This window comes from Saccopteryx bilineata, chromosome 2 (assembly GCF_036850765.1).
Source record: "Saccopteryx bilineata isolate mSacBil1 chromosome 2, mSacBil1_pri_phased_curated, whole genome shotgun sequence".
NCBI lineage: Eukaryota > Metazoa > Chordata > Mammalia > Chiroptera > Emballonuridae > Saccopteryx > Saccopteryx bilineata.
This window is the reverse complement of record NC_089491.1, coordinates 82,202,490-82,217,163: the sequence shown is the minus strand read 5'-3', so window position 1 is coordinate 82,217,163 and position 14,674 is coordinate 82,202,490. Positions and strand designations below refer to the sequence as shown.

The following is a 14,674-nucleotide window of genomic DNA, read 5'->3' as shown; positions in this document are numbered from 1 at the left end:
GCCAAGATGGTGGAGTGCTGAGGGAGAAGCCAGTTTGTGCAGAATTTTTGCAGGGAAAAGGAGATGGGGAACATAAGTCTGGTGAGCTAGGAACCTTTGATTCTAGGAAACTCGGAAAAGTCAGCGGCTTTGTGAGCACTGAATGAGTGGGTTTTGGAGCCCAGTGTGTGTTTTTACTTGCCTGCCAGGTGCAAGCTAGGATTAAAGCTAATGGCCCACCAGTTTTTGGCTCCCTTGTTTCATTACCATCTGTCTGAATCTAATGCGAACCTGCATGGGCCAGGAAGCTGTGATGGTGGCCATGGCTACTGGCCATACACCCATTATGCCTCAGATAAGTGACTTTGTAACAGAGACTGCCTTGTTTGTATATTGGATTAAAGGTTTTGATTTCTACACTATAAAATGGGGCAGACCAGGAGCTTGCTCTCTCTTGGTTCCTGCAATTAGCATTAGAGGGGAGAGCAGAGAAAGGCCACATGGAAGAGGAGAAGCAGCAAGATGGCAGAGTGCAAAGGAGAAGCCAGTTTGTGCAGAGTTTGTGCAGAGAGAAGGAGGTGGGGAACAGAAGTGAATAAGGCTGGTGAGCTAGAAACCTTTGATTCTAGGAAACTCGGATAAGTCAGTGGCTTTGGGAGCCCTGAATGGAAAGGGAAGTGTTTTCCCACTGTGTGTATTTCTTGCCCACCAGGTGCAAGCTAGGATTAAAGCTAATGGCTCACCAGTTCTTGGCTCCCTTGTTTCATTACCGTCTGTCTGAATCAAATGTGAACCTGCACAGGCCAGGCAGCTGTGATGGTGGCCGCTGCTACTAGCTTTACAGCCTCTGCCTCAGGCACTAGAATGTCTCCGGTTGCAACAGAACAATGCCCCAGATGGGCAGAGCATCGCCACCTAGTAGGCATGCTGAGTGGATCCTGGTTGGGCGCATGTGGGAGTCTGTGTCTCTGCCTCCCAGCTTCTCACTTCAAAAAATACAACAAAACAATACAAAAAAAAAATCACCTTGCTGCTCAGCTGAAAATATTATAGAGGGCAATGAAAAATAGAAAAGACCAGTTAAAAGGCTATAGAAGATTACAGAAAAATGTCCCCCAAATCCTACACATACCTTTCTGTACAAAGAGATTTTGCTGCTCCTCTCATAAGGAGGTAGTGAATCTATTTCTCCCAGTGAATCCAGACTGTCCTCATGATCTGCTTTGACCAACAGGGGGGAAATAAAATTGTGGGAGTTTAGTCTAGGCCTCAAAAGGCCACGCGGTTTCCCCTTGCTCTCATGCTTCCATTAAACCACCACGTAGAGAACGGTGGGATAGTTTACTGGGCCACATGTAGCAGAGACAAGCCATCCCAGCTGCAGCTTCCACACATACCAGTCCCCACCGCTACATGAGCGAGCCCAGGCAAGACCAGCAAAAGAACTGCCCCTGCCCCTCCCCAAGCTCAACCCAAATAGCCAACCCCAGAATCAGAAAATAAATAATTGTTGCCTTGTGCCAGTAAATTTTGGGAGTGGGTGGTGGTAGACAACTGATACGAGGCTGTTGCAACATCAAGGACAGACTAGAGTGAGAGCAGTAGGGAGTGAGAAGTAGTCAGATTGTGTATAGATATATTTTGAAGGTACAGCCAACAGGCTTTTCTATTAGTTTATATGTGGATTATAAGAAAGAAAAGAATCAAAGATGATACCCAAGATTTTGGCCTAAGTCATGGAAAGAATGCAGTTTCCATTAACTGAGATCAGGAAGACCACAGGCACAGCAGGTATAGAAAAGAAATCAGGAGTCAGTTTGAAATTGCCATTAGTCATCCAAATAGAAATACTGAGTGGGCATCTGGACAGATGAAGTCTGGAGTTCAGGGAAAGAGGCCCAGGCTAAAAATATAAATGTTAGCTAACAAGGGTGTTACTAGTATTTAAATCCTTAATAAGATGATTGAGAGGGTGTAAAGTCTAATGACTGAGTCCAGGAGCACTCCAATGTTAAGAGGTCAGAGACTATAACACCCAGTAAAGGAGTTTTAAAAAGTCAGTGAAGTAAGAGAAAATCAAGAATTGTAGCATCAGCCTTGGCTGATTAGCTCAGTGGTAGAGCATCAGCCTGGTGTGTGGAAGTCCCGGGTTCGATTCTCAGCCAGGGCACACAGGAGAAGTGACTATCTGCTTCTCCACCCTTCCCCCTCTCCTTCCTCTCTATTTCTCTCTTCTCCTCCCACAGCCAAGGCTCCACTGGAGCAAAGTTGACCCGGGCACTGAGGATGGCTCCATGGTCTCCACCTCAGGTGCTAGAATGGATCCAGCCACAACGAAGCAACGCCCCAGGTGGGCAGAGGATTGCCCGTGGTGGGCATACGGGGTGGATCATGGTCGGGCACATGCGGGAGTCTGTCTGACTGCCTCCCGGCTTCTAACTTTGGAAAAATACAACTAAATAAAAATAAAATAAAAAGAATTGTGGCATCTTTGATACTAAGTGAAGCAGTGTTTCAGGAAGCACAGTAGCGCAGTGTTAGTCAAATAAGTTTGTAAATATGATGTATATGTTTGCTTGCTTACAGTTTGCATTGGGTGTGGGAAACAGGCTGTAAACTGGCAAGGTCCTCATAGCCTAAGGCTTAGTTTTAAGACTAAGCCTTTCCCACCCTTTTAATACTAAGATCTTTTCAACATCCTTTTAATACTAAGATCTTCTCAAAACTAAGCTTTTCCCCACACTGTTGACTGTTGCATGATGTGGGTTGGTGCACTCTTATGAGGAATCCCATTTATGCCTCAGATAAGTGGCTTTGTAACAGAGACTTCCTATTTGTAAATTGGCTTAAAGGCTTTAATTTCTACACTATAAAATTTCTACACTATAAAATAAGGCAGACCTGGGGCTCTTTCTCTCAGATCAGTCCATCAGCATTGTAGAGGAAAGGAAGCCAAGATAGTGAAGTGCTGAAGGAGAAACCAGTTTGTGCAGAGTTTGTGTAAGGAGGAGTCAGGGAACAAAGGTGAATAAGGCTGGTGAGGTAGAAACCTTTGATTCTAGGAAACTCGGATAAGTCAGTGGCTTTGGGAGCCCTGAATGGAAAGGGAAGTGTTTTCCCACTGTGTGTATTTTATCGCCCACAGGGTGCGAGCTAGGATTAAAGGTAATGGCCCACCAGTTCTTGGCTCTGTTGTTTCATTACAGTCTGTCCAAATTCAATGAGAACCAGCATGTGAATGGCCAGGATGGCCGCCCCTAGCCATACATCCAGAGTTATCAATTCTTTCAAAAAAGGCTAATAAGAAACAGTAACTATGTGACTGATGGAGGTGATAACTAATGCTACAGTGGTAACTGCTTTGCAATTTATAAAGGTATCAAATCAATACATTGTATATCTTAAGCTAATAAATGTTATGTGTCAATTACATCAATAAAGCTAGTGGGGGGATGCTAATAGGTCAAGATAAAGATTAAAACAACCTTTACACTTAGCAAAATGAGTCATCATGACTTTTAGGAGAGCAATTCTTTTAGAATGTTGAGAAGGAAAGCCTGATTAAATTGAGTTTAAGAATAAGAGAAAAGTAATTAGACACATAAGTACGGTTTTGCCATAAAGAGGAAAAAATTAATTGTGTGGTAGCTTAATAAAGAAATGGAGTCATGGAGGAATAATTATTTTTTAAGAGTAATTATTTTGAAGATAGGAGGAATACCACCAGCATACTGATATACCAAAGGGAATAATCTCATGAGAAAATGTGATTTTACAGGGGAGTGATATGGTGGATCCAAATCTTTGAATAGTTGAAATGAACAGGATTTTACGCATGAGTGGGAGCTGTCCTTATTAGAAACACAGAAACTGTTCAGTGAGTCTCCAGGTCCTAAAAATAACAAGGGAATCAGAAGTAAATGCAGGTATTCCCACCTTCCATGTCCATGACAACTGTCACAAGTATCAAGGCATTTTTCATACCTATGAGCCCAGAACTGATGTAAAAATGCTCAATACAACCTTCCAGGCAACCTAACAATAATAGACAAGAGATGTGATATGTGATGAAGAATATTTGCCAAAGTAGTTGGGAAGTCCAAAGATCAGAAAGAGGTGCATAAAAGGAAAAAAAAAAAAAAAAAGCCACTGCCTCTGCTTTCTCTGACAAATAACACCCATATTCACTAGAAACATATGTTATTTTTAATTTAGAAATAGTACTACATCTGTGCTATAATAGAAACTAATGATTTGATGGGTAAAAATTGGCCACAGGAAGCTTCATCAAAACTTGAAATCCAAACTACTATTTGGAACTTCAAAGCCAGCCATATGCTTCAGAAAAACTGTCACCCTTGCTCACAATCTAATCTAATTTCTTTCTAACCTGCCTTCCTCTTTACTTTTCTCCCCACCTTTTGGACTGATACCATGGCCATGACCTTTCTTATTAGATGCTCAGCTTTTTCATTGAGTGGTCCCACTATATCCTAGGTATAATGGAAACTAGACTTTCATTCTTTGATGACTACTTCAGTGAAGGCTAATCATCCTTCTGAGCTCCACGGCCCAAAAGAATGTTTCCATACCATTTACCTACATATCTCTGAGGGCATGCCATCTAAGTATCTTCATCTCTCATATATACTGATTGCTATCATAGGCAGTCTAAACACTTCAGAAAACAGTCAGTCTCATAGTCTAACTCTCCACCCTGGGTACCACAATTATCTGAGGTCAATGCCTAAATAATATTTTCAACACACCAGTCTCCATTCCATATAACCTCCATTTCAACCATCTGTATCCATGGCCAAACCCTATCCTCCATCAGCACCCTAAAATCTTGAACTCCAAAATTCTACTCTAACTACAGAGTACTTCCATCCTAAGCTATCTTTACCTTATCCAGACTCCTAATCCCTTGAACCAATTATTTTTTGTCTCAATCTTTCAGTCTTCTCCTGGCTTGGTCATCATCCCTAACCAGCCTAAACCTCACATTCCTTCAACCATTCTCTTGCCAATATTTTGTACTCCTTTGCATCCCTGCCACATGTACACAACAACTTCTACTGAATTTTGCTCTGGAAAGTCAAACAATTATATGAACTAGTATCATTACAAATCAATGATCCTTGTGTATCTAGTAACCTTTCCTAATGTCTCTAGTCAGCTTTCTTTTCCATTCCCTATGGCAGCAGTTCTCAACCTGTGGGTCGCGACCCCGGCAGGGTCGCCTAAAGCCATCGGAAAATACATAATGCATATCAGGTATTTACATTCCGAATCATAACTGTAGCAAAATTACAGTTATGAAGTAGCCACCAAAATTATTTTTTGGTTTGGGGTCACCGCAACATGAGGAACTGTATTGCGGGGTCACGGCATTAGAAAGGTTGAGAACCACTGCCCTATGGTATTTGACAATTGACTATTCTATCTTTCTCAATTTCTCTTCCTTGTCTAGAGCTCACTGTCATTAGGCTATACCTTCTCAGTCTTTTTCATTGGAGCGTCTTCCTTATATGGTGGTGCTTCTCTTTTGTTTCATTCTTTCTTATTCCCCAAAAACTCTTAGGTAACATATCCATTCTCACTCTGTTTTAACTATCCCCTACTATACTCATAACATCCATGCTAATCTCTAAATAGCTCCAGACCAATGCAGCCAACTACCCACTGAACAACACTAATTGTGTGCAATCTAAAGCATGTTCAAGACTGATTTTATTCTCCCACACATCTGATAATCCTCATGTGATTCTTATCTTGGAAATCATAAGCCTAGGAGGCATCCTTGAGTCCATCCTTTCCTCATCCTACGTATCAAACTGGACATCAACTTGATCACTTTAATATATCCTGAATCCATGCTATTTTCTCAAGCCCCACTGCATATTTCTATATCTTACCTTCACAAATCGTTCTTGTTCCACTATATTTCCTTCCTCGCTTGCCACATAAAACTGATCTTAACTTTCCTCTACTTAAAATTTCTTACTCATGGATCATCACAGCCTTAATGATAAAGTTCAAAATCTTTAATATAGGCCCTGGCCGGTTGGCTCAGCGGTAGAGCGTCGGCCTGGCGTGCGGGGGACCCGGGTTCAATTCCCGGCCAGGGCACATAGGAGAAGTGCCCATCTGCTTCTCCAACCCCCCCTCCTTCCTCTCTGTCTCTCTCTTCCCCTCCCGCTGCGAGGCTCCATTGGAGCAAAGATGGCCCGGGCACTGGGGATGGCTCCTTGGCCTCTGCCCCAGGCGCTAGAGTGGCTCTGGTCTCGACAGAGCGACTCCCCGGAGGGGCAGAGCATCGCCCCCTGGTGGGCAGAGCATCGCCCCTGGTGGGCGCATGCGGGAGTCTGTCTGACTGTCTCTCCCCGTTTCCAGCTTCAGAAAAATACAAAAAAAAAAATCTTTAATATAGTGGGGTAAAGGACCTTTCATTACTTGGCCTTTATTTACTTACTAAACTTCATCTCTCTATTCTCTCCTTGGCCTTACTTCTTTCTTGTAGCTAAAATGCCTTATCCTCCAACATCACCAATTTCTACTTACTTTCAAAGTTAAGTTCAAGGAAATATTCCTCCAGAAAGCCTTTTCTGAATCTCCTAAAATCTCATACGCACACACTTTTCCCGTATCTCCCACAGTACTCAATGCCTACATCTAATTCCAATATTTACATATTTTGGCCTTGTCTCTGGCTTCCATACAGTAACACACATTACTTGAATAAAAGTTAGGGACTCAGAATCAGAGCAGATGTCATGATTTGGTGAATAAAAATTAAATAATGCATATAATAGCTTTAATATCTATGACTTTTACATTTATATTTACTTAAATTTCTCAAGACAACTTTAATAAAGTTTTCTCTACTCCCTCCAAGTTTATGCCCTAATATCATATACTAAAACCCAAAAGTTTGATTACATAAACCCATTCAACAGCTTGAGCATGGGGATGCTGGCTTGAGTGTAGGACCATAGACATAACTCCAGGGTCGCTGGTTTGAGTCCAAAGGTCACTGGCTTGAAGCCCAGGGTTGCTGGCTTGAGCCCAAGGTCACTGGCTTGAAGCCCAGGGTTGCTGGCTTGAGCAAGGGGTCACTGGCTCAACTGGAGCCCACCAGCCAAGGCACATATGAGAAAGCAATCAGTGAACAACTAAGGTCTCGCAACGAAAAACTGATGATTGATGCTTCTCATCTCTCTCCGTTCCTGTCTGTCTGTCCCTGTCTATCCCTCTCTCTGTCCTTGTAAAAAAATTATATATATATGCCTCATCGGTGGTATAGCAGTGCATAGAGCGTTTGACCTGGGACACTGAGGATCCACACTCAAAACCCAGAGGTTGTCCTGGCCAGTTGGCTCAGTGGTAGAGCATCGGCCCAGCATGTGGAAGTCCTGGGTTTGATTCCCAGCCAGAGCACATGGGAGAAGTGCCCATCTGCTTCTCTACCCTTCCCCCTCTCCTTTTTTTCTCTCTCTTCCTCTCTTGCAGCCAAGGCTCCATTGGAGCAAAGTTGGCCCAGGCACTGAAGATGGCTCCATGGCCTCCACCTCAGGCGCAAGAATGGCTTGGGTTGCAATGGAGCAACGGCCCAGATGGGCAGAGCATCACCCCCTAGTGGGCATGCCGGGTGGATACCAGTCAGGAGCATACAGGAGTCTGTCTCTCTGCCTCCCTGCTTCTCACTTCAGAAAAATATAAAAAAATTAAAAACAAAACAAACAAACAAACAAAACCCCAGAGGTTGCAGGCTTAGGCATGGGCTCACCAACCTAAACAGGGTTGGGGAACTGGCTTGAAATTGGGATCATATATATGATCCAAGGGTCACTGGCTTGAAGCCCAAGGTCACAGGTCGCTGGCTTGAGCAAGGGGTAACTGGTTCAGCTAGAGCTCCCCCATCTGCTGTCAAGGCACATATGAGAACACAATGAACAACTAAAGTGCCGCAACTATGAGTTGATGCTTCTCATCTCTTGCCCTTCCTTCCTGTCTGTCTGTCTGTCTCTCTCTCTCTCTCTCTTTCACAAAAAATAATAAAATGAAATACAGTAAATTTTAGTCTGACCTGGGTAGCACAATAGAGCGTCGACCTGGAATGCTGAGATTGCTGGTTCAAAACCCAGCTTGCCCAGTCAAGGCACATACCAGAAACAACTACTATGAGTTGATACTTCCAACTACTCCTGTCTCCCCTTTCTCTCTCTCTCTCTCCTCTCTCTAAACTCAATAAATAAAATCTCTTTTATAAAATACAGTAAATTTTAGGTTGATAAATAATGGTTAACATATACACATGATATTGATAGACATTAGCTGGCTTACAGTATCCACCTAGCATTACCCAACAAAGCAGATACCCAAGACAGAGTTTTAGATACCACTTATCAACCAAAGCAAGTAAAACTACTTGGAAAATTGCCTTTGTATCCAATTGTTTTCATATCATACCATTATATACAACACTTAAAAGCTTCTGATTATTACATTTCAAAATTTAGATGAGTCATAGTGCTTTGTATGCAGGAACTGGATGTGAATCAAAATTATAAACATGTACTTGCTCGCTAGCCAGAAATTTAATGTGGACAGATTCAAAAAATCTAAACAAGCATAAAATACATTCTGTATTCTTAAAATGTTCACTTTCCCAACTGTTAACACAATAAACATGCCATTTGCCCCTCCTACCCTTAAACACCTCAAAATTACAGAATACTTCGAACCCATCCTTTCACTTTACAGACCTAGGTGGTTAGTGATACTATAAACAAGATTACAACTCTGGGCCATCATGGTCTGAGGCTTACTAGAGGTTAAAGTAAGAAAAACGAAGAGATCCCAGAACAGCTTTCTCCTATGATATAGGATCATAAGCTTCTGACCTAAATCTAAAACCTGAAATTGAACCACCAACTGAAATTCCATCTCAAATCTAGACAATAGAACTGGCAAATAAACTGAAAGATAAGTCAGTGAATGCCCATTTCAGTTTGTGGCATAAGACCCTGACCATCAAAGAACACATCAAAAAGATCTGCTGAATGAATAAAAGAAGGGATGCATGATACTTGATAGGATTACTTTGCTGATTTTAAAGTTCCAAATTCAGGTACTAAAGAGATCAGAATGCCATAGCTGAAATTAAAACTCACAGAGAGTAGGTGCAACATAAGTGCAAGTCCCTGCAAATCTCTGCATAGCTGTTGTAGATATCTCAAAACATAGATTCATACATGTATGTGCTATTTTAAACATGCAGACACATGGTATTTCTTCAGGTAATTCCTCCAAGTGAGGACCAGAAAACCAGGAGGTATGAAAACAGGCCCTGCTCACACACAGGCCTTTGCATTAAAGTGGACAGAATCTGGGTGAGTTACTAGCAATGAGGAGACGGTCACCCCAGGCCAGTCAGTACAGGGCCGGAATCCCCTGCACTGCCCTGGATAGGAAACCGGTCAGGAGAGACTATGATGACTGAAATCTGCTGCAGGTAAGTATGTATAGATCGCTCCACAGGATCCCGCTGAGCACCAACGCAAGCACCAGAGTCGGTATCACCCAGGCATCCCAGAGTTCACAACCCAGAAAAGACAGGACGCAGACAAACGGCACCTGTCCCCTGCCCTGCCACCCCACGCCGCAACATGGCCCTGCCTCCACATGCTCCACTGTTCCCTCTCGGATCAGAGCCGTAGGCGCCGCAGGGCCTCCACCGTCCTGCAAGCAAGCTGACACAAACCACAGGCAGGTGCGACCGGCGGCGTCTGATTAGAGGACACCGGCCTACAGCCGGCGGTCCAATACCCCGCACTGCTTACCTCCCTTCTGCCACAAGCTCAGCCCCGCGCCGGCTGTCTGACGTGGCCCGCCCATCCGTCTCGAACGCTCGAGGGCGGGAGCTACGAGGAAATAGCCAATGGACGGCAGACTGCGAGGACCTGCCCCGCCTTCTCCAGCTTCAGTCCCCCCCCCCCCCCCCCCCCCCCCCCCCCCCCCCCCCGCTCAGACGCACGCGCGTTGAAGGCCAAGGCCCGGCTCAGCTCTAAAGGGCGGCGTGGGAGGTCAAGCCCCTGGCTCTGCGGCTACCTGGATGGGAAGAAAGGCACGCGCAGGTGCCTGTTGTGTGGCTGCACCACAGTCGGAGTTTAGCCCACGAGAATGCAGGTTGAAAGAACCTGTCTGTAGAGGCCACTGCTGTGCGACATGTTGTTCTGTTGGCAGCCTACCACTATGGGGATTTTGTTGGCATCTTGGGATTTGGAGATTTTGTTTCCCAGAAAGAAATAGTACAGATAGTATTAGGATTCAGAAATTTAATGCAGACAGCACACTTGCCACGTGGTTTTTCCCCTTGTAGCAGTTGCTTGCTAACTTTACTAGCTTGGCCAAGGAACAACACTGCAACTACTGAAGCTAACTGTGTGAATGATAAGGGGCGACAGAGTAGACTAGACAAGGTTAGGGCCTGTTTGGTGGGCTTGGCAAGCCCAATGACGGACAGTAACTGCACAACTTTGTCTTATCATAAATTCCTAATTGAGCAGGTAGGTCATGGTGGGGCGTCAGTGTTCTAAGCCTATCCTTCCTTAGGAAGCATTAAACTTGACCTTTAGTGTTCCTTCGCATCTAGGATAACATACCTTTGAATTGTCAGAGAAATTTTTTTCCTGACATCCTTGAAAGCACAACTGGCACCAGAACACAGGACCAACAGAGCAGAAGACAAAAAAATTCCCCATTGTTATTTTGTTGCCCACATACCATCTCTACATTCTATAAATGTTAACTATCCTGTACCCACCACAAATGTAAAGGAAGCAAGCATACATCTTTCCATTTTCCGTAAAAGCCAATCCTAGAGATTAACACACTTTGCTTCTCCTGCCTCCTTAATCACCATCAAGAGTTTTCTTATGCCTTCTCCTTTTATTCTAAACTAGTGGTTAAATGAAAAAGAAAGAAAAGAGCACACGTTTCTAATATGTTTAATTTCACAATGCTAGTGGGTATACAATATTTTTTGTTGTTCCATTGTCTGTACAGATATAGAGATTGTCTGGTTTGCCAAGTCTAGAACACGCAACATATAATTGTCCATGTGAGAAGCAATTTGTGTCTAGGTCTAAACTGCACAATTCTAAAGATTGGCCCTGAGCTTTGTTGATGGTGATTGCAAACACCGCCAATCGAATTGGGAATTGCAGTATCTTAAACTGAAATGGCATATCCGTTGGAATCATAGGAATGCGAGGAATGAGGATATCTTCACCTTTGAAAGGTCCTGTCAAGATTGTTGCTTCTACGATGTTGCTCATTAATTTTTTACAGCGCACAGACCCAAACACTTCATATTTTATCATGAAATCCATCAGCGATTTCAGCTTCTGTCTGAAAACATGTGCTGTAATGTCATGCCTATCTACCCTCGATTGGCCAGGAAGTAAGAGCTGTTGTATATCGTCCCAAGCTGGATTGCACGTGAATGTAATGAATAGGTCTGGACGCCCGTAGTGACGAACATACGCAATTGCATCTTAGTCTTCCAACATTAGTTGTATCACCGGCATTTACAACTGCATCTCGAAAATGAACGTATTCTTCAGAGCAAAGCTTGGTCTGATTCAAATGGATGAATATCAAATGTTCTGTTTCAATTTTTGCATACATATCTACGATGTATTGGTGAAACAATTGACAGCATTTCAAAATGTGGTTGTCTTCATTCTCTCGAATCATTAATAGTATGAGTAATAGTTCTTTGTGCTGCTTTTCACATTTGTTTCTTCGCCACTGACTGGATTTATCATCTTAACGTTAAGTGATATCCTTTAGCACCATCCCAAAAAATTATTGGATATTGCAGGGCATCGTAGCATCGATGAGTTTCTGCAAGTTTTGTCAATTGATGTTTCTCTGATGAAGAACAATACCTCTAGGTTGGAATTGATCTCCGACTATAACAATTGCCACTTCGTCTATAGTTGGAGCATTGAATCTTTGCACATGTTCTCCAGAAGCCGTTTTGTCAGCATGAATAACAATCTTGTGTGTATCAGATGGTATCATGTTAATTGCTGTTTTGAACAAATGCACTAAATTGTTTTTTTCATGAAGAAGCTCTTGCAGTTGGGAAATGATGGACCTTTTTATGCTGGTAGAAATTCCATAGTGTGCATTCAATTCATCATTGCCATCACCGATGAAATATATTTGTAGGAATTTATGTTGACCATCTGGGAATGGAAGCAGGAAGCCAGCTTTATGATAAATTTGTCCTTTCACTTTGAAAGTTGGCATGAATTGAGTTGTTACGATTTCTGCGCCAAATGACGTCATTTGGAAGCATGAGTTCTATTTCCTGATGTTAGATAGGAAATGCTTTGATTTGGCGTTATATCTGGCAAGCAAAGTTTTTAATGGCTCTGGTGGTTCTGCAAGTTGAGGCAGTTTAATTTTTCCGGCGATGCAACACATTCCTTTCGTCTCTCCATTAAATTTCAGAGCCTTGCAATAAGGACACACTTCAGTCATAGTGCTGATGAGAACATGCCGGCTCAAACTACAATCATCAGCTGGGTTGTACTGGAATGCAAGGCGATTGTAATTGTGTGATTGCTGCGCACGGAGTCGTGTTTGATGTTGATATGATATTTCTTGTTGATGTCTTTCAGCCACTCTCAGCCTGTAGTGTTCATTCTGTTGAGAACGAAGCAGATCTGAAGCTGCAGAATGCGATTGCCATGCTCACAACTGTGCATCCTCAAGTCTGGCTGCACATAAATGGATTGCAAATCGGAAACATTGAAAATGGAATCAGAAACTATTTAGTATAGTGTGTACTGGTTTTATGTCCAACAGATGGCGCTGTTTTTCAAAAAAAGCATGTTTTTACCTGTCACAGGTGTGACATCTATAGCTATATAATAGTAGGTATATAAAATAAGAGCACATATTCAAATGAAATGTTGTGTCAAAATTTCAAAGCAATCAGTGAAGAACTTTTGGAGATTTAAAATTTTGAACAAACCTTTACATTTTTAAATAAATTCTTATAAAGTTTTCTACAGGTTTGGACATTCTTTCATCAACTGGTATATCTGCCTATAGGATAGTTATACAGGTTGTTCTAGCTCAGACATTTCTGCTGATTTAATCTAGGGAAAATTTTTACTGTTATTGTTACTGTTAACATTTTTATTAACAGTACTCATAATTTTTGCTTTTATGGTTATTATTTTTGTCTAGTACTTATTGAGTGTTCACCTTGTGTGAACGGACATTTTCATAGGAAAGCTGTAAGATATGCAGCACAATGGAACAGAAGCTAAAAAAGTAGCAGAAAAAAATGAGAACAAGTTATGAAGAAATTGAATTCTGCTTGTGGATGTCAAAAGAGGAAATTATTTATAAAATGAAGGAGTTAAGACAAATTATTGTAGAGAAGCTGACTTACCTGCAGTTTCTAAACCCTCGAGCATCTTTACAAGCATTTAGAGAGTTTTGTTTGTTTCTTTGTTTTTTTAAATACCAGAGCCTGGGCCCCTTCTCTAGAGATTCTGATTTAATAACTCAGATGTGGAGCTTTAATACTGGTATTTTCCTAAGTTTCCACAGTCATTTAAATGTGCTGAAAAAAGTTCTACTTCTCATTTCTAGGAAGCCTTTGGTTCCCTATGCTCCACTTGGAAAAGTAATTTTGTACCACAGAACATCTTCAGTTCTCTCAATAACCTATTATATGTTCATTTTGTAAGAATTTATCAAAATTAATTTTGAATCTACCCTTTGAGAGAAAAAAGTTTTATAAGGTTTATAATTGACTTCTTAATTTTATGGGCTTTGATAATATTTCCCTTCAGTCTTAACAATTCCAAAAGCACTAGCATTTCTCTTAGGACCTTTTGAATTCTTTTTAAAAATTTCTCTTCTATTTTCATATTTCTTAAAATACATTAGTCAAAATTATAACGGAACACTTAGTCATGTTAGCAGTACTGTTTTAAGAATATCAACTCATTTAATCCATAGAATAACTTCACTAAGCAAGTACAATAATTACCCACATTTTATAAGTAAAGAACGTTAGGCATAGGGTGGTAAAATGTCTTGAACAAGGACATGACAAAGCTAAAATTTGAATCCAGGCACCTGGCTCTCAACAAGAAAATGCACTCCCTCCACTGTAGGCAGGCTGGTTTTAGGCATGCTTGAGTAAATGCCCATTTAAAGAATGATGGTGAAAACAAAAAGTAATGGTAAGGATGTAGAAAAAAAGAAACCCTCATGCATTGTTGGTGAGATTGTAAAGTGGTGTAGACAATATGGATAGCAGTATGGAGGGTCTTCAAAAAATTAAAAATAAAACTACCTATTACCCAGCAATTCCACTTCTGGTTATTTATCCAAAGAAATCCAATACTAATTTGAAAAAATATATGTACCCCTATGTTTATTGCAGCATATTGTATTATATATTGTAGTAACTAGGTAGAGTGCCAGGTGGGTACTAGACATATTGGGAGGATCACTTCATAAATTATATAAATGTCTAACCACTGTGCTGTAAACCTGAAACTAATATAAAATAATATTGAATGTCAACTATAATTGAAACATTAAAAATATTTTTAAAAATAAAAATGATGGTAAGTCTGTGATTTTTCACTTA

The 14,674-nt window shown here is 41.6% G+C and overlaps 1 protein-coding gene across 3 annotated transcripts in view; it reads right to left on the bottom strand.

Annotated features, from left to right (window-relative positions):
• The window catches only part of FOCAD (focadhesin), a 334,210-nt gene extending 324,333 nt beyond the window's left edge, over positions 1–9,877 (bottom strand). For 2 of the 3 annotated variants that reach the window (XM_066257344.1, XM_066257347.1), the window contains exon 1: positions 9,825–9,877. The gene's annotated coding sequence lies outside the window, so the exon portion shown is untranslated. Of the gene's footprint in view, positions 1–1,111; positions 1,182–9,824 lie in introns of those variants that run through there. The other variant, XM_066257346.1, reaches the window with a different exon arrangement.
• Between the last annotated feature and the right edge of the window lie 4,797 nt (positions 9,878–14,674).